The sequence below is a fragment of the Strigops habroptila genome, chromosome 4 (assembly GCF_004027225.2).
Source record: "Strigops habroptila isolate Jane chromosome 4, bStrHab1.2.pri, whole genome shotgun sequence".
NCBI classification, from domain to species: Eukaryota; Metazoa; Chordata; class Aves; order Psittaciformes; family Psittacidae; genus Strigops; species Strigops habroptila.
Window position 1 is genome coordinate 5120333 of NC_046358.1, and position 18850 is coordinate 5139182.

The 18850-nt window shown below is 42.0% G+C and overlaps 1 protein-coding gene across 2 annotated transcripts in view; it reads right to left on the reverse strand.

Moving 5' to 3' along the window:
- The window catches only part of FUT8 (fucosyltransferase 8), a 125963-nt gene extending 108750 nt beyond the window's left edge, over nt 1-17213 (reverse strand). Inside the window, exon 1 of one of the 2 annotated variants that reach the window (XM_030483767.1) lies at nt 16845-17213. The gene's annotated coding sequence lies outside the window, so the exon portion shown is untranslated. The remainder of the gene's footprint in view (nt 1-16844) is intronic. The other variant, XM_030483765.1, reaches the window with a different exon arrangement.
- Between the last annotated feature and the right edge of the window lie 1637 nt (nt 17214-18850).

The following is an 18850-nucleotide window of genomic DNA, read 5'->3' on the forward strand; positions in this document are numbered from 1 at the left end:
TCTGACAGTCCCAGTGAAAGAAGATCTAAATAAGCAAGCTTCACAGAAGAGAGACAGTACCACACATGTCACTGAAAAACAATTGTGATGTTGAAAATACAACAAAAAAGGAACACGGCTGTAAGCCAAAACAAAAAGTACTTTGTTTCTAGTTCAAATTTACATTAAAAAGCTAGAAGGCCTTCCTAGTAATTACGAGGGATTATTTTAAACAGCAGGATTTAAGTCAGCCTATAAAATTTCAAATATAAAGGAAATAAAGAATTTAAAAATATACACCTTATTACCCACTACACATACCCGCTAACCCTACAAATACAATTACTCGGTCCTTTAAAGTCAGCAAAATTTATATTGAAAGAAAAGTGAACATACAAGAGAAATACCAACATGAACAGAATTACTAAGAACCCTGTATGCATTAATTGAAACAATTCATGTAGTAGCTGATTAAAAGAAAGAAACAGTATCTTCTAGTCTGCCTTTGATGCCTACCCTGTTCCTTCCTCTTTCTTTTTTCCCTTCCTTCCTGAAAAGGTAAGTTCTCCAAACCTGCCCACAGTGAGCACACAGTTTGATATTGCTATGGAAATTATACTAGGAATTCATACATAATTTCATCTTTCATTTTAAGCTTTTCCAAACAAGAACCAATAAAATTCATAGCACTTTATTGCAAAGTCTATCCTCAAAACAGCTTGAGTGACTCTGCTTTTATTAACTGATTGGTCAAATAGCAGTAAGGTGACACTAGTAAAACTGTGGTCAACTTCACTGCTGTGATTCAGAACCAGACCAGCAGCTGTGCAGATTTCAAAGATGGTATCAATTTCATACTGCTGCCATTGCTGCTCCGTGGGAAAGCTGTGAACAAATGCAAGCAGCATTCAGCATCCAGGAAGCTGAAAAAAGAAGGAAAACACAACACTGTTTCCCTTGAGGTGAGACAGCACTGCAGCTTCATGTTTATCGGACACAGGCTAATCAAAGGTAGATCTTCAAACAAAGGTCAAGAAGGCTATCGAACCTGAGATTCCAGCAATTAAGATCAAAGAAGCGGTCAGAGATTTTCAATAAGAAAAATCTGAAACACCTTTATGAAATTTGTCTTTTAGGTGGCTGATGGAACCTGATAATGAAGGAAGCTGAAAATGTGTATTGAATATAATTCCATTAGCACTAATATTACACAAAAAACATGCAATTTATATATTTCAGTAGACCACAAAATGCCTTCAGAACTATTCCTCACTACTACACACCAAGCTTTACAGAGCCTAAATGTTAGGGGAAACCCATGTACTAATACTATGGTACATTTCAACTCAGAGAGGTTTCAGGTCTTTTAAGTTACTCTCACATGTTTTTGACACATTTTCCTTGAGCGTGCTTCACCACAAAAAGACTAAAATAGCATGGTATTAAGAAGAGACTATCACTTAATGTACGCGTGAAGGTTCCTCCTGAAGTGGTTCTGTTATTTTCCCATCTCTCACTTTTACTATCCATTAGGCAATCTTGCATCCCTCTTATTCCTCTGATGCTTAATTTATGAAGGAAATTTTTAGAAAATTATACATATGCTCTTCCCTACTCAAAGATGAAAAGCAAATATCCTTTTTAAAAGTTACATGTTGAGTTTAATCAAGCTGAATTTCCTCTTTTCATCTCTTTCCGTCTATAATGTATGAAAAAAAGCAAACAAACAGACTCACTGCAATGCATCTACTGTGGGTTAAAGGCTCCACAACTGAGAGTTCTTCATTCATTCCCAAAACATGTATATATTGGTAGTAATTCAGGTTTCCCTACACTTGGACTGTGGTACAAGCTACCCTATGTGACCGGTATTAAATGTAATCTAGTACAATTTCGTAGTTTTGTATACATGTATATCTATATATGTATAATATGGATATGTATAACCTAGTTTTCATACAGCAAAGAACTTCATAAATTATACCAAGCATCACTTCTGTTTTCCTTCATAACAGCTTCACTTAGCCATAGATCACCCTTTCCCACACCAGTAAAGAGGTGCTGACAGACAACATGCAAAGATGACAAGGTGGTGCTCAAACACCAAGGGATACAGAATCGTGAAATTGAGTTTTCTGCTAAATCCTGATCCCAGTAAGAGGACAGTAGGAAAAGAAAAGACAGTATACGGAAGAACTCCAGGAAGCATGAAAGAAAAGACATTGAGACAGTGTCAAAAAACATTCAGATGTAATCTTAAGCCTGATGGAAAAGCACATTTTGTAGTAGCTTTCACAAAACGCATAGTTTTACCGAGATACAGTTTGACATCAGCGCTGGCCACCACTGAACTCATTAAAGAGCCTACTAGATAAAGAAGAAAAAACTTGTCACTACACTTCATACATTTCCATCAGGAAATAGAAAGTCTAAAGCTGAAAACAAGCAAGATAAAAGATAGCTGAGAGACAAAATGTCTCATTGAAGCTCAAACTGCATCCTCAAGAACTCATGACTCTTCCTTCCAAATATATTTTCTCTACGCACTACACATCCTGACTGTGTAACTGTCACCAAATACACATATGTAATAAGTGCAGCTTAGGGAAGACAGGCGCCTGCAATAGTATAAACGCCATCAGAAATCACAGCTTGACAACACTCCGTTTTGATATACCAAATATTTGGTATTCCAAATATATTTTTTGATATACCAAATGTATTTGGCATTCCAGCAGAAACATTTCACACTGATATATAGGCTACTAATACACCCCAGAGAGTGTTTACACTTACTATTCTTAAATACTATCACACTGTATTTGGGGGGGTGGGGTGTTGTTATGTTAGTACATACTAACTGTACATACCTGGGACTATCCACCTTCAAAATAACAGTAAATCTTCACACAGCACATACAAACACAGCTGAAGAATTCTCAGATGGGAATCCACAGTTCCCAGCACTTGTTTCTCTATAATCACATTAGACATAACATATAAATAACATTTTTAAAAATCCATAATCTAAAAGTGTTCTGTGCTCTAGATACTCTTCAACACCAGGTGATGCACCACTTTCAAGCAATAGCCAATAAAAGAACTGTCCAAAGGAGCATCCTATATGCTTCCATTCCAAAGCGCTCATGATTTCAAAAAGCGCAGTTAGAGCCATCACCTCTTTTGATAAGATATGCTGAAGCCAGATAAAGAAATAATCAATCTCCTTGTGGTTGCTGCTGCCAAGGAAGGTAAGACATTTCAGCAACACAATACTACACATTTGTAAAGAGACTTCAGGAGAAAAGCCACTAACAAAGGTTATCAATCTAAAGATTCCCTGCTTGTTTATGACTTTGAGGAGTGCCTGAATAACAGAAATGACAGAGGGAAACATTACATAGAAAAGCAGTTCTTTGTTGTCCTAGAAGTCAGATCAATGGAAACCTCCTCAATAAATGAAAAAACGTACTGTTTGACTCGCAGGTGTCACTGAATTACACCCACTATTTACTAACTTCTCAGCAGGAAACAATAATCTTCGGGAACTCCCAGGATGCTCCTTCGCTGTCTAACACAGCAAAAACATATTGCAACATTTCACATCAGTGTCATGAGAAATGTATTTCAATAAATATTTAGAGACTATGTAAAGTTGTTTCTGTGTTTACAGTAGTTATGTATGCTTTAAGACAGACAGGAGGGCTGTTCAGAATCTATATACACTTTTGAGATAGAACTCTAAAATTAACAATGCACAATTCTGCTTACTATTTTTCACATTGATTTTCAAAAACAACCTTGTCATTGCTACCTTGGGTCCCCCATTTCTAGCGGGACACTAAACCATATCTCCATAGAGCAACTCAGAGTTTTAGAAACATCAAAATTTAGTCATAAACCCATAAAAACAAAAAGCCATCAAGATGAATCATTTATTTTCCTAAACAATCTCTAGCAAAACACATTCAAATATCAAATGGATGCCTTAACTAACATGGCATGACTTGACAATACCTGAAAATCTTTACTACATTGTATCATAGCCAATTTTATGCTTGTCTTCTAAAATACATAATTCTTCCACTAATCTCTACTTGAAGGAAAGGGTTCTCTGCCTCAGAAAGCAAAATGTTATTTAAGCAAGAGCAAGCTCGGACTCTGCCATGTCAAAGCACTATGGAAGGGATTCCCAAAGTTAGGAAAAACAGTAAAATTTACTTTATATTGAAGGACCAAGCAGAGATCAGTTTGGGGGGAGAAAAATAGAAAAAAATACACATCACATCAACAAAAAATATAAGTAAAATGGATTTACATTTAATCTTTTCTAAATGTTAACTTGACATAAAAAGTTGGATAAAAAGATATCTTAATGATAGGCGAAATTCAAAATATTGAGTTGCCTAAATTACTGTCCAGAAGTAAAAAGAATAGTATTCTTAAGGACTGAGTGCAAGTTAATTGCAGGAATTCAGCATAAACCCACAGGCGCTTAAGCTGATTCAGGTTAAACTTAAATTTTAACTTAATTCAGTTAAAACTCCCTCAAAAAATAAACAACTTTCCCAAGTAAACATACAGAAGCCACTGGAATTATGTCTTCAGGTAAACTAATGAAATATCTTCATTTAAGATATTAATTTTAATCATTCTACTTACTTGAACAAGATTCTGCATCGTTCTTGTAGAAATGCTGTAGTGCTACCTACCAGTTCCCTTCTTTTTGCAAAGCTATCACTAGCTCTCTCACAATTCACTTGGGTATAGCAAATAGGTCTAACTTAGCATAAAAATTCCTTTACAGCTATTACAGCTGATGACAAAAGCATAGGAAAATCACGTCCTATTACATGTTAATGTATTTATCAAGCATTATTTCAACAAGAGCTAGCCATAATTGCAAAAATTGCCAACCAATAATCAGAATTCTGCTACATGTTCAGACCTTCAACAATCACATGCCTCAGGCATTTCAACTAATAGTTTTGTGCTCCCTCTGTCTTTATAACTCATTTAACCCTTTCTCAGGTCTACTGTTTTCCACCCTGCATCTGACAGAAGGTGAAGAACATTATACATCCTCGGATTCTTTCTGTAAATTAAAAAAGAATAAAAGCACAAGGCTATGACAGAAACAGGACAATGGAAAGAAGTTGTGAAGTATCAGAAGACCATTCAATTAAATATACAATAATTCCTAGTGCTTATGCTGTAAATAAAAAATGCTTGCAGAAAGCTTAACCAAGTTGAAGGAAGTCATTCTGCAATTAAGAGCCATACGCAGCTTGAACTCTAGAGACCTGCATGCTCATGAGATGAGTAGTCTCAATATTGGTTTTGGCACAACTCCATCTTTTTTGAATCCAGCCTCAACTACATGGAAAAAGTGCTCAATGTCAACAGAAGAGCACCCTCCCTCAAGAACACAAACATCAAACCATAACGCTGCAATGAATCACAGAATGAGTGACGTTAGAAGGGACCTCTAAACATCATCATGTCCAACCCCCTGCTCAAGAAGGGCCACCTAAAGCCAGTTGACCAGGAACATGTCCAGATGGCTTTTGAGTGTCTCCAAAGATGGTGACTCTACAACCTGTCATAACAGCCTATGCTAGAAGGGTATCAAAGTTGGCTAAGCATGACTCCCCCTTGGTGAATCTATGCTGACCACTCCTGATTACTTTCATGACCTTCATGTGGCTAGAAATGGTTTCCAGAATTAGTTGTTTTATCACCTTCCTGGGATCAAGGTGAGGCTGACTAGCCTGTAGCTCCGCATGTCCTCCTTCTTGCCCTTCTTGAAGACAGGAGTGACATTTGCTTTCCTCCAGTCCTTAGGCACTTCTCCCAGTTGCCACGATCATTCAAAGATTATTGAGAGTGGCCTCACAACGATTGACCCTCCATATACTGTCTAGACATAGTCAAGAAAATAACTTACCTAAGGAAAAAAGAGAGCAAGTTGCCTCTATAAAAGGGCAGTGGAATCAGGTATCCCCATAATATGGAGCATTTTCTGAGGAAAATAGCATGAGCATTCCCTGCTGAAATACCAGAACTGTAGAGTGAGAGAGCACTCTACAGAGAAAAAATTGCTTCATAGTAAAAACCCTTGACCAACACTGGAGACATGCATCTGGCTAACTAATCCACTTGGGTAGGCATACAAATCTGACAGTTCCCCTTCTATACTCATGATGAATGTGCAATCCCACCCTAAACAGCCACGACATTCAGACAGGGAACCTAAGCTTGATACAGTTGGAATAGAGGATGTACTCACAATCTACACAAGAAAATGTGCCATGAAAGGCAGACTTCTGGAAGCCCTAACTGAAAGTATAGCTGGTCACAAAACAATGCCTCTGCAAAGCAGAGGCAGCAGGATCCTACCTATTTCAGAAAACAGTGGACTTCGAAGTAACCAAAAATCAGTTTTTTGTAGATGGTATCTCAAACTCATTCTGTGGAGAGTTTAGGATCAAAACATCTCTGGCTGATGGATACCAGCATATCCTGTTACAGCTCAAGACATGGGTTTATGACCTTACTGACAGATTTCTGTACTTGGGATATTACCTATTCTTGGCCCAATTCCTCGAAGCAACTAGGGGTATACCAGAAACACGTGTTCAGCATGCCTGAGGATAAACTGCAAGCGATTATGTGCACACACACACAGAGAGATCTAAGGAGCAATCAACTGAATAGAGACAATGTTCTCTCAGCACTTCTGTAGACACAGAATCTGCAGAATTATTATCTATCATTACTATGCATGACCCTGCAATATGTTGTACAGGAAAAATCAAACAAGCATTTTAAATTATGCCGAACTCTGCATCTTGTATGTCTGTCTGGCTCCTCAAGAGACCAACATTTCTCTGCTCTAGATTATACTGAATCCCTCACCCTGTAAGAGCACTATCCATTGTAATCAAGTGGAGAAGAAGGGTAAAAGGACTTTCTCATATTCATCCCAAAGTTCCTGCTCCCACTGAAGGAAAATTACATCAGAAGAAACTATCAACAACCTACTAAGGGAGAGCATCCCCTGCTCCCTAGGAAACACGTAAAGCACACTCACATCCGCAGTTTGAAGATGTTGTCATAGGGTGTAATATAAGCTGTCATATTACCCAAATTACTTAAAGAGTATTGCTACCTAGTCCAGCACCATCTCACTGAACTTAAAAGACAACAAAAATTGCAGAGGGAATGTCTAGCAGTTCAACCCAAACTCCAGAGTGCTGAATAGGCATCTGCAATGAAGAACAACTCAAGGAGAACATCTTTCAATGCCATTGTGTCCTAAGCAGTGGGTCATGTCAGGAAAAAGGTGTAATTCATACCATCCTAATTGCTGTAACTTGAAAACACCCCAAGCAACAGAGATATCAAAAAGTAAGATGTTGTACTGTTAAAAAAAAATCCCAACAGAACTGTGAAACAGGCTTATTTAATGAACAGAAATGCGAAGACATGTATCAGAAGATTGTAAACTGTGAGTAAGTCTTTCCAAACCTTTTAAAAAGCCAAAAAACACAGGCAACAGAAAAAGGAAGTGCAGAGACTACCTAAGCATACCAAGACATGGCACAATACCACAAAGGTGTCACACTGAAACAAAAGCATAAGTAGGGGAAACAATTGATGGGGGTTTTTTAATGTATTTTTCTTCCATGAATTCAAGCCTTGCCATAAATAAGGAACAAATGCTTGCCTAGGCACCTGAGATAAACTAAAGACATAATGTGCCCTGTCATGAATGGTCTTATACAACTTGGAGTGGGAGAAAAACAGGATAGAGAGAGGCAAGAGACCATCAACACACTACATACACTGCAACAGCAAAAGCTGTTCAGACTCAAGTATATAATCATCTAATGTGTGAATATCCATACTGAGTGTCAAACAGAGGAAGCTGCTTAGCAAGCACCCAAAAAGAGACAAGATGTAGCTAAGTACAGCATATCAGAAACCTGTATACATGTTTCGGGTATGTTACATATTTTATCATCTTTAAGAGAGGCACAGAGCTAAAAACAAAGGTTCCAGGCAATCTGAAAGCTCACATTTTGAAACAGGTCACTTGGTCAACAGAAATCTCCTTATAGGCTAAGAGATTAAAGAAATTTATGTAGTTAGATGCACTAGTACTTTAAAAATTGATTAAAAAAAAAGTTTTATGAAGTGTTCAATAAACAGCATGTCAGATAAATGCTTACATTAATATTTATTACATACATGCCCATAAACACCTCCAAAAAACTAAACAAAATCTCTAAAGAGCTTGACAAATGTATTTCCACCTATACAAATCAGACGTACCATAAAAAGTTATTATGCTGTTGTGCAAGTTCTAAGCAAATTATGGTGAAGTTCAACATTAGTAATTTAATAAACTAAAGATGAACATCAGGAGGTCGTTGGAAGAAAATTCTTACTGTTCTTCTACAAAACCTTTTGGAAGAGCGATGATTGAAGAAAGAGTTTAACACACAGCAAGTCAGAATTAACTTCCGTAAGATATTTACAGCAATGTTTCACAGGTTTCTAAAAACAGTCTTTACCTTGCAGAATTAACAATGCCACAGTAATATTCATTGCTATTAACTGTCTCACAAAAGAAACTCTCTAATATTACAGAAAATTATTCATCTTACCACTATAATGTTATGAAGCAAACATATAAAAAAAACATATAAGAAAGCAGACTCCTAAAAAGCATTTACATTGGGAATATTGCTACCATAAAGCAACTGTAGCAGCATAAACTTCATAAAATTCTAGAATGACCAATACCTGAAGTGTTTCATTTTATTTTGAATGTATTATATCTGAAAATAAATGATGCAAATTATACTTTATTAATATCTAATATTTGAAGAAACCGAATAAAATGGTTGATTCACTGGAAGCTACACTTTTCTACAGAAATCACCACTTGTCTTAGAGAGGATCTCTAAAGACTACAGGTCAGCAAATACAAATAAAGGGGGAAACCCTCAGAAAAGGGTTACTCAAAGATTTCCTCATATAGCATCTCACACTTCAAGCACAAAAATTCATTAAAAAAAAAAATATATATATATCCCCAGCCTGTCATTTGACAGTAGCTCTTTCCTACAGGCAACTCTTCTGATTTGAAAGAGGTGATAGGTGACAGCCAACATGGCTTCACTAAGGGCAAATCATGCCTAACAAATTCGGTGGCCTTCTAAGACAGGGAGGCTGCACTGGTAGATAAGGGAAGAGCAACCGACATCATCTACCTGGACTTGTGCAAAGTACTTCACACTGTCCTGCATGACATCTTTGTCTCTAACTGGAGAGGCATGGACTGATGGATGGACCGCTCAGTGGATAAGGAATCGGCTGGATGGGTCAGAGTTGCAGCCAACGGTTGGATGTCCAAGTGGAGACCAGTGATGAGTGGTGTTCCTCAGTGGTTGGTATTGGGACTGGCACTGTTTAACATCTTTGTCAGTGACATGGACAGTGGGATCGAGTGCATCCTTGGCAAGTTTACTGACGATACCATGTGTAGTGTGGTCAACATGCTGGAGGGAAGGGATGCAATCCAGAGGGACCTTGACAGGCTTGAGTGGTGGGACAGTGCAAACCTCATGAAGTTCAACAAAGCCAAGTACAAGATCTTGTACCTTGGCTGGGACAAACTCAAGCACAAATACAGACTGGGCAGAGACTGAATCGAGAGCAACCCTGAGGAGGGCTTGGGGGAGTTCCTCGATGAGAAGCTCAACACAATCCAACAGTGTGCTCTCGCAGCCCAGAAAGCCAACTGTGTCCTGGGCTTCATCGAAAGAAGTGTAGCCAGCAGGTCAAGGGAGGTGATTCTCCCCCTCTGCTCCACTCTCATGAGACCCCACCTGGAATACTGCATCCAGCTCTGGGGCCCCCAACAGAAGGATGTGGACCTGTTGGAGCAAGTCTAGAGGAGAGCCATGAAGTTGATCAAAGGGCTGAAGCACCTCTCTTATGAAAACAGACTGGGGTAGTTGGGCTTGTTCAGTCTGTAGAAAGCACTGGAGAGACCTTAGAGCAGCTTCCAGTACCTAAAGGGGGCCCACAAGAAATCTGGTGAGGGACTTTTTACAGGTGCATGTAGTGATAGGGCAAGAAGTAATGGCTTTAAACTGAAAGACAATAGATTTACATTAGGTATTAAGAAGTTCTTTGCTGTAAGTGTTGTGAAACACTGGAACAGGTTGCCCAGAGAAGCTGTGGATGCCCCATCCCTGGCAATGTTCAAGGCCAAGCTGGATGGGGCTTTGAGAAACCTGATCTAGTGGAATGTGTCTCTGCCCCAGGCAGCAAGGTTGGAACTGGATATCTTTAATGTCCATTCCAACCCAAACCATTCTATGCAGACTGGTAGCCAAAAGTCTTCCAAAACAGTTACTAGGCTTCTTGTATCTTAGGACTGCTTCTCCTTCTTTATTTGTTACCCATCTCCACTCTGAACATGTGGAGGGAAGGGGGGGAGAGGAGAGAAAAACAGGAAGAAACAATCATGTGAGGGAACTATCACGTATTTGGGGGCGCGGGGGTAGAATCAGAACTGATTGCAACTCATTTAACAGTCAGAAAATAACCACCCTGAAATGATGCATTATGAGCTACATAATATGAATTTACACACATATCATGACAAATGATCCAGAAAGATCACCTATTTTTAAGGCTGACAGATATTTCCTTGTAGAAGATCCATTTTTCAGTTTCTTTTAAGGTGCCAAAGACTTTCCAAGATGACCCATTCTGTGCCAGGCATCTATGTCAAAGCTGAGCTACTTCAACATTTCCATTGTATGCAAATCATTTTTCCCCTTTCCAAGGAAAGTTACAGAAAAATACACTTTTTCCCCATTACAAAAGACTATTTTTTCTTGACAAAGCTTAAGCACTTGCGTGCTTTTAGCTCCACATGCATCTTCCTAAGAGACAGCAAAATGCATATCTCAACACACAACTGATGCTTTTGTCAAGCTCACTGTAATGTTATTGTTACTGATTTTGTTCTCATATGTTATAGCTGAGTCACCTACACATTCTGCCTGTACTGACCGCGTTCCAGTATAAGGCTTCTGGGAGCTAAGCATCCGCAGCTCTAGACTTACAGGATAATACAGGTTGGAAGGGACCTCTGGATGTCCCTCATCCTATGTCCTGCTCAAAGTCAACTATGAGATCAGACCAGGTTGCTAAGCTTTATCCATTTGGGTTCTTGAAAACTGTAAGACAGAGGCTACACGGCTTCTCTGGGCAACCTTCTCCACAGCTTAACTACAATCATGGAGAGAAAGTTTTTCCTTATACCCAATCTGAACCTTCTTTGTTTCAATTTACGACCACTGCCTTGTGTCCTCCCACCATGCATCTCAGTAAAGAGCCTGACTCCATCTTCTCAGTGATCTCCCCAAAGACACCAGCAGGTTATTGTTAGATCCCCCTGAAGCCACCTCTTCTCCAGATAAACAAATGCAACTCTTTCAGCCTCTCCTCACAGGGCTAGCGCTCCTGCTCTCAAACCATCTTGATAGCCCTCCACTGAATTCATTTCTGTTTATCAATGACCTTCCTGTATCGAGAGTCCCAAAACCGGGCACGCTATTAGAGATGCAGTCTAATAAGCACCAAGTAAAGAGGGATAATCACTTCCCTCCATCTACTGGCTACATTCCTGTTAATACAACCCAAGATACTGTTGCAGGGGCATGCTGCTGCTGGCCCATGGCCAGAGTGCTGTCCACCAAGACCCTGTATTTCTCCAGCACAGCTGCTTCTGACATAGTCAGTCCCCAGCCTGTACCACTGCAAGGCTTTGCATTTGTCCTTGAATTTCGTAAGGCTCCAGATGGGTCTCGTGTTCCCAGCACCAAAGTCCCTCTGAATGGTTGCCCTATCCTCGTGCATATCAACTATTACCCCCAATTTGGCGTCATCTGCAAGCATAAGAGCACACTCTATTACCTTCTCAGGATGAACCCCTGCAGTATCCCACTTGTTACCAACCTCCTTATATGACACATTAACCACTACTTTCTGAGTCCAACCATCCAACCAGTCTTTTGCTCATCTAGTTCCCCATCCACACAGACTAATGTCCAAATCTGGGTACAAGAATATTGTTGGAGACAGAGCTGACAGCTGATTGCTGACAGCTGATTTACCTTGCAAGGTAAATGCTCTTCCCTCATCTGAAACTTCAGCCATCTTACCGTGGAAGGCAGTCAGGCTAGTCATGCATGATTTACCTTTGATACATCCATGCCGATTGTTCCCAATCACTTCCTTCTTCTTGTGCCCAGAAATGCGTTACAAGAACACCCACGACCTTATTTTCCCAGGGACGAGAAGGAAGCTAGCCAGCTCTGTAGCAACTTGGACTGTTATTCCGGCCTTTTTTGAAGGGTGCAATGTATGCCTTTCTCCAGTCACCAGGAAGCTCTCCTGATAACCAGTATGCTTCAAAGATGATGGGGAGGGACCTCACCATGACTCTGGCCAGCTCTTCCAACACCTCAGACACAGTCCATTTGGCCACATGGTCTTGTATGATATGAGTTCTCTCAATAATCCCTGACTCAAACATTCCTACATGAAGGGATGCAATAATTGTTTCTTCTAGTACTTCAGTAGTAAAAGGTGTCCCTGCCCAGGGAGGCTGGAACTAGATGATCTTTAAGGTCCCTTCCAACCCAAACCATTCTATGATTCTGTGATGGTTCTACGAATCAAACTGCACAGCAGTTCTGAATCTCAGATAAGAAGCCCTTTAGTGAGAAACAAAGTGTTTACATTGGGAAAATAGGAATGTGATAAAAATTTCAGAATAGGGAAAAATATAGGAACAAGAAGATATTAAAGTAGATATCACAGACAGAATAAGCAGAATAATCAGCTTCCACAGCAACATGCTTATTCCCAGAGCCTGGAACAGAATCCAAGATTCCAGAGTTTCATCACTATTTTGAAACACTTAAAAATCACAGAAAACCATTCACAGACCATATCATTTGGACCACACATTAATTAAATAGCACTAGTACTCTGCTAGCTCAAGTGGCAGAAGTCTCATGGCAAAATATACAGATTTCAGCCTTTCTAAAGACTTACATGCTATAATGCAATCCCACATGGTAGAAGGTTTCCTCCTGTCCATCAGGGTTGCTGCCATTTTTCATCTAGCATGTTGAACATTTTGTTTATGTGCAATGAATTTTATTTTCAACAGATAAGTATCAAAAACCTAACCCTCAGTTTAAAAAAAATATATTATAGTCACATCACAATTAAAGGTTATTTGATCTTGTTCTCTGTGCCCTTGCGCACAAGGTATTCTTGCTGTATTACTGAACAAGATGTCAAAAAAAAATTAAATAACCCTATATTACAAAAGGAACTTGCCACACACTCACTGCAAATGTTGGCAAGTGTGCTCTTAATAAGATAGGTATTGCAGGAAAAGAGAGGGAATTAATATTGTCCTGGAAAAATTGATTTTCTTCTTGTTCCTTGCAAGCAAATTATCTTAAAAAAAGTAAAAAAGAACCAACATTCAATGGGAAATCCACTCATCACCAACATTTTGGACTAGTATCTTGGGGCTAACACTGCAGCAGATCTAAGTATTTATACTTGCAGTCTAAATCAACAGACACCATACAACAAATCAAGCAGTGAGGTCTTTTCTAGCATATGCATTCATGGATCCCTATTAAGGGATCTACTAAAAACAATGAAGAAAAGCCAGGTTATTGTTAGTTAATTACTCAGGGAAACAGATCTTTATGAGAAAACATGTTAGAACATGCAAATCATTAACACACTGATAGATTATTTTGAAAAATCATATCACAAAGGCATTAAATGGGATATTCAACATGAAGGGACACATAACATATCTCCAGAGACTTCTGTGAAAGTCCTACTAGTGAAACATGCAGGCACTAGAGACTGAAGGTAATGAAACAGCAAAAGAGGAAATTAAGAAGGTACAGTATGAACAGCACACAACAAATAGTAAGGCCTCATGTTATCTGATACCAAGAAAAAAGATTCAATATTGCCCACTGAACACACTCCATGCCATTCTATGCTACATACTGAAAGCAACATTGTAGGAAAAAGTGTAACATTTAGCCATATGTTTACAGGCCAAATGACATTTCTTACAAGAATCCCTAATCCTGGCATTTCATGATTTATGAGAGCTTGATCTTCCAATTTCAAAGTTCTTTGAAGGTAGTTTTTGTTGCGTAATAGCAAAATATAGGCATGATTTCCCTAAAAAACACACACTTCACTTGCAGATTATGTTCATCACATAAAAGATGCATATTAATGCAATCATACATAGCATGCATCATCTACATTTGTTTTCCTTATTGTATTAGAAGCATATTCTATGACCAAACAGCAAGCTTTCGAATGAGTCTAGAAAAAATTCCAGCCACATTTTGCTTTGACACTAGCTCCCCCTCTAGACCAGCCTAAGATTATAGTAATTACTTTTTTATTTTAAATTCTGACTCTGCAAGAAGATTTAAATACGCGAGTCCAAATTTTCTTCATCTTTATCCTCTTAAATGTCAATGAACAGACTGCTCAGATAATTTATATATAAAATCATCATTTATTATTTTTTTACTCTGCATAAATACCCAGACTGGGAAAATCATTTGGTTTAGAACAGATCTGACAGATAAAGCAGCAATTCTGTACAGCTACAGAGAGACAGGAAAGGACCAAAACTACAATTTCTCATATTAATCCTCTGAATGCTCTGCAACATTTGTAGTACATAAACATTCTATTATACTATCAAGCCTTTGTTTGCAGTCCCAATAAAGTAACCATAAACCACAGATGCCAAAACAAAATGAAGACCCTATGTGGTTTAGTACTACCTTTACTAATTCACTTAAGGTGAATTGGCTCCATTTCTACCCCAGCAAGTACAGCTCACATTTTTCTGGAACAAAGATCTTTTCAGTTGCTCAGGTGATGAAACTGACAAGATTTTAAACAAAGACACAAGAGTAAAAGAGCAAGAAAGCTACAAGTTCCAATCTGACCCTCTGTATTTCCCAGCTGTCAAATGCCCTGGCAGCTACATCACTGAATGAGTGAATTTGCATGATTCAACACTTCAGGTTGATTCCTACCCTTCCCTCACTATTAAACTGCTTGCTCAGAAAATATGAATAATTAATTATACTTCCAACACTGAAAAAAGGCTGTCTCATTATGTGTTGTTGGGAAAATACGTAAACTTTGAAATACACCGATCTGTGAGTTTAAGGTACATATACATACGAAACCCAACAAGTACCAATAAGTATTTGGCAGTAAGCATACCCTTAATAACCAGAGAAACAGACATTACTGGAACTACATCAAAGCACAGTCACCAATTTCTAATAACTAGCTTTCTTTAATAATGGAAGGAATTGTAACAGAGCTTTCTGTAAAACCACCCCAAGCAGAAGCAGTAGCAGCACAGGCAGTTGGCCATTTCTTTGCTTTTGCAGTTCAGACTTTTCTCAAGTTTTTGACCACTTATAGTGGAGAATGATTAGGAAAAAGATTAATACTATAAAAAAAACCTGTTCATGCTTAAACACTCTTTCTTTGTAGTACTTACTCCACTAGCTTTCAGTTAATGCCCGGACATTAACATACTACATTTTAGCATAAACGGAGTAAGTATGTAAACGTACACGTGCATAGTGAAACATACACAAAAAGGCCCTAAGTGCTAATACAAGATCACAAAGTGAAGAATGGTCTGAACACATGGTTGTTTCCCACATCCAGTGGATCGCAGTGTACCATGTGTGCGTTGAGGATACAAGGACAGCAGGTACTGCCCCCAGCAACTTGCAGTCTTTCAAGAAGCAATTTTTCAGCTGATGTCTATGCCCATAGGCTTTTTAGTACAACTTGCACCACGGTATTATAGTCTCTACCTACTCCTGCACCCTCAATTACGAGCTACTGAAAGCAGAGGGGCACAGCCAGGTCTTTGGAGAGCGCCTAGACCACAGCAGGGACACTCGCACACACGTGTGAAAGACCTGAACATGCATTAAGCACAAACTTGACTGCAGGAAAAATCGCCGGAGCCTTATCAGTAACAGAATCCAAGACCAAACCAGTTAAGTTTGCCGAAATACTGTAAAGGTGGCCGTGGGAAAAGCCCCAGGCAGCACCCGATGGCTCTGCACCCTTGTAAGACAAGCACTTCCTCGAGCTCCCAGGCGGCCCGAGGGCTTAAGGTCCGTCCACCAAGCCCACGTTTCCCGCGTGCTTCTCCCTGCCAAACCCAGGCGTCCCCTCGGGCGGCCGCAGTTCCTGGGACAAGGAAAGTTGGAGGCCGCCCCCCGCGGCCGCGCTCCCCGCCGCGGGACCCCCGCTGCCCGCGCCGCTCCCGGAGCAGCGTCGCCGCCCGGGGCTCGCTCGCACGCACCAACCTCCTGGGCCCGGCCCGGCCCCGCTGCCGACTGTGATGCCCCAGCTGCCCGCCGAGCCCCGGCCTCCCGTTCCCCCAAGCCGGGAGCAGGGCCGCCGCCTCGCTCCCCGGCCCCACCAGCGCCCCTCCGCTGGGAGTAGTCCACGGGGACCTCGGCACACAGCGGGGGACCGGCGCCTTCCCCGCCACCATCACCCCGGCGGCGGCGGTTGCTGAGCAGCGCTGGAGTCGCAACAGTGGCGGCGCCAGGCCCGGGAGAAGGGATGAGGAGCACCGGCTTGGAGCAGCCCGGTCTCGGCTCGGTACCCACTCCCTCGCCGCCGCGGCTCCCGCTCAGCCGCCCGCATCACCCTCTTACCCGAGTGCCGCTGGCGGGGCCCGCGTTGCCGTCGCCGAGGGTGCGGGGAGAGGCCGTGGCGAGCTGCGGGGTGCGGCGGGGGGGGGTGGAGGTGTGTGTAGGAAGGATCGCGGGGTGCACCCCGCGGTGAGGAGACGGAAACGGGAACCGGCCGCCGCGTAACGGAGCCGCCGCCGGACTGTGAAGAGACGGGGCGCGAGACGCGGCACAGCGCGGGGAGGAGGCGCGCGCGGGCGCGCGGGGCGAGGGCGGGGAGCGCGGGGCGCGAGCGGCGCTGACAGCCAGCAACCGACGGCGCTCGCGCTGGCGGGCGGGCACGCGCCCGCTCGCGCGCGCGCGTCCCCGCCGCCGGGGCGCACTCGGAAGAGCGGCGCCTGTCCCGGGCGCGCGCCTGCCGGGGCTAAAGCGGCCTATAGCAGAGCCCGGTGCTGCCCGCGGCGTGCTCGCGTCACAGAGCGATGGAGCGCGCGCGCGCGGCGCGCAGGCGCGGCGGGGATGTTCCCACCCTCACCCTCTTCACACGCACAGGCACATACGCGCATCCCGGGGCTCGGGTTCGGGTGGTGGCGTTGCTCGTCTCTGCGCTGCGGCCGTCACCCTGTGACCGGTCTCCCTCATGCGGGGGGGTCCGCGGAGGTGAGGCGCTGGGAGCGGGCTGCGGGGCAGTCCTTAACCGCCGCTCAGGCTCGCCCAGGAGACATCCCCCCCTCCCCAGCAGGGCCGGGTGGTGATCCGGGGTACCGGCGCGGCCGCACCAGCCAGTGAGCGCACGACGAGAGCCGGGGGAGCTCGGCGCTGCTGGAGCCTCTGCCGGGGCTACTGTCTGCAACAGGCGCATTATTCTCTGCCTGCAGTGCTGTGGCATCTTGCCCAAAGATGAAGATCAACGTGGTTTGTTTGATTATTGTTTTTGACATAATGATCCCCGCAAAGGGCAGGAATCTGACAAGATTTTGTGTTAGGAGAGCACAAGAAGTGCTCCGTGTGTGCTGGGTGAGGGCAGGACACGGGGAGGGCCTGCTCTGCCTTACTGACTGTGGCTTTAGTATGTTCTGCTTCTGTGGGGTATCAAAACTCATCCCCAAAGTGCGCATAAAAACATGAGTGCAGTGAGGTGCAGGATTTGAGGGCATTTAAGGGAACTGTGATTTCCTAAGCATTCACAAGGGAAAGCTGTACACGCCTTCAAAGTTTGTAACATGCCCAAGGAATGCTTCGGTGTTCTTGGGAGATTCAGTGGCAGCAATGGGAAGGTAGCATGTGCAGTGGGAATCACAGTAGGAGTAAGCTGTGATTTGTGAAAAAGCCAGAGCTGGTAGGGATGGCTTTTTTGTAACCATCACATCGTTTTCACACCCTCTCCCAGTCTCAGAAGAGATATGCTGTCCTGCATATCAGTGCTCTGCCATGTATTTGTTCACACTTATCTTCTCCTGCTTGTTCCACAAGCCCTGTTGTTTTTTTTTTCTCTCTCTCTCTTTTCTTTTTTTCTTTTTTCTTTCCCAGAACTAGTAAACATTTACAAATGTGCTTGTAAGGTCTGTGGAAGTGTCTCTTGGTTTTTCTCCGTTGACATCATACATTATGGGTCAGCTGCCTGCTAACATGGAGCTTGGGGCAAAGCACTGTCTAGGGGACACACAGAGTTATAATATTCTGTGCCCATAACAACCTTCCAGAGAGATCTGGAAATGCAAACATAATTAATATATCTGTTTTCCCTAAGGTTTTAATTTCCAACTGACAATGCTAGAGATTAGCGTACAAATTGAAATTGTAAGCACATTGCCAATGGCTGCCAGGTATTGAGTTGCTGCTGCTAGCCCTTATTATTGTGGTAGTTATTATTATAAGTACTACTAATAATTATGTTATGATCATGCGTACAAATTTAGCCAGGGATTTGGTTTTCAAAACACACTGGATTACGTACAATGTTGACACAGGTAAAAGAACAAAATAATGGTTTCAAAAGAGCTTAGATGCATTTTCCATTTGTGATGGAG